The 2,068-nt window shown below is 45.7% G+C and overlaps 1 protein-coding gene across 1 annotated transcript in view; it reads left to right on the forward strand.

The window, feature by feature from the left end:
* Nucleotides 1-37: 37 nt before the first annotated feature.
* The window catches only part of LOC101864344 (polypeptide N-acetylgalactosaminyltransferase 5-like), a 74,035-nt gene continuing 72,004 nt past the window's right edge, over nucleotides 38-2,068 (forward strand). Inside the window, exon 1 of the mRNA XM_013086454.2 lies at nucleotides 38-758. The gene's annotated coding sequence lies outside the window, so the exon portion shown is untranslated. The remainder of the gene's footprint in view (nucleotides 759-2,068) is intronic.

A 2,068-nucleotide genomic window follows, 5' to 3' on the forward strand; every position in this document is an offset into this window, starting at 1 on the left:
GAGAGAGAGAGAGAGAGAGAGAGACAGAGAGAGAATTAAAGAGATAAACCCACACGCACAGCAATAGAAAGAAAAAAAACCCGTAAGAGGCAAACGAGAAAACGAGAAAAGCAATCATTCAATCATATTGTATTGTGCTATTCATCCCGACAGCTCGGCGAAGCCTCCCTCCCTCCCGTTGTAAAGTATTTGCCGTGAATGTGCCGGGGAGTAGAGGTGGGCAAAATCCGGATACGGATAACCGGATAATTCTGAATAAACCATTATCCAAATTCAGACTCTTGATTCCTTTTTTCAGACCCGTTTGACGAAGTGACCCAACTTGTTTGTCGAAGCTGTTTTAACCCATAATTTGCCGAATCGGTTCATAATATATTATTTGCCGAAATGGTGCACTGACATATTATCCGGATTTTGCTGAAGCGACTCATTGCCCAGCCTTACCGGGGAGTGAGAGCCAGGCAATCACAGCAACATTGGGGCCTGTTGTCCAATGACATGCTCTGGGCGCTGCAACAGATGGCTTCTGTCTCTAATTATCCCAGAAGCCCCCACTGTTTCTAATCCCCGAGAGCTTTCGCGCACTCCGACACAAGCATGATGATTAAAATCTTGACAGCTTCGCTCCGGGGGAAAGAAAAGTGTAGAAATTCACGGAAGGCGTTCATCCAATTGTGAAACGTTCTCCAAATTCGGAGGTTTTGGATACTTTGACAATCTACTCCCGTATCTGCCCGCGACAACAGAAGAGAGAAAAGGTAAGACAAAGTGGGGTAAAAAAAATCCCATAAAACATGTAAATGTGATATTCGATTTGGATTTTCTACCGACCCATCTCCTTCCCCTGGCTCTCTGTAGTAATGGTTTTCAATGGCGTTCGTTTATCCTTTATAGAGAAATCACATTGCTTTCTTCTAACAGTCCTATTACCGAGTGACCAGACAAGAGAAAAAGAGAGAGAGAGAGAGAGAGAGAGAGAGAGAGAGAGAGAGAAGAGAAAGAAAGTATAGCAAACTGGATAGTTCATGATACACCACCTGGAACAACAACAAAAAGCGACGGACATTTATAGACCTATTTGTTGGAGCGTTTGTGAGAAATGTGAGAAATAAGGGCGTTGTGAGGGTGTCTCAGATGCCAGTAGAATTCTCCCAGAGCACCGGGCGTCAATGCAAGCAGCACTTAGTGGGTCTCATGTGTCATATTGAGCGGCCGAGTCTGCCAGTGGCGTTTGGCTTCAGGCTACCTCAGTGTTACAAAGTTCTATCTGCTCAATACTTAGTTTTGAGAAATTTGACGTAAAAAAATGTTGAGTTTCTCAACATTTCAAGCTTTATGGAATGCACTTTAAAAAATATCTTGAGAACGACTCAGAATAATCCTACGACTTTGATAGAGCAGATAGAGCATATGATTTCTGACCTCATGGTCTCAGTAACTCAAAACGGTCAAAAATGTCAGATAGAACTTTGTAATTCTGGGGTAGCGCTCTGTCAACAATCCTCGCCTTCCGCCGAGTGTTGGCCACTCCGAAGAATTAATGGGCGAAGGGACAAATTTCGTGTGGCGACTGGCCGTCATTGTGGTCAGTATTTGTCCAGTGGGCCAACGACTATTTACCCGCGTCGACTCGCAATTACTGGGGTGTGGGGGAGACGGAGAGACTGAAAAAAGCCCACGAGGGTTGTTGGGTGGGTGGGGGTGTGGTGTGGTGTGGTGTGGGTGTGGTGTGGTGGGGGTATGGTGTGGTGGGTGGGTGGGGGTGTGGTGTGGTGGGGGTATGGGGTGTGATCGACTAGACCCGAGGGTTTTTGGTTTGGGTGTGTGTGCTTGTGTGTGTGTGTATGTACTTGTGTGTGTGTGTGTGTGTGTGTGTGTGTGTGTGTGTGAGTGTGCTTTTGTGTGTGTGTATGTGTGTGTGTGTGTGTGAGTATGTGTGTGCGCGTGCTTGCGTGTGTATGAGTGTGTGTGAGTGCGTATATATGTGTGTGTGTTTGTGTGTGTATGTGTGTGTTATAGAGAAGATAGATAGATAGATAGATAGATAGACAGACAGACAGACAGACAG

The sequence above is a fragment of the Aplysia californica genome, unplaced genomic scaffold, assembly GCF_000002075.1.
Source record: "Aplysia californica isolate F4 #8 unplaced genomic scaffold, AplCal3.0 scaffold00001, whole genome shotgun sequence".
Taxonomy (NCBI): Eukaryota; Metazoa; Mollusca; class Gastropoda; order Aplysiida; family Aplysiidae; genus Aplysia; species Aplysia californica.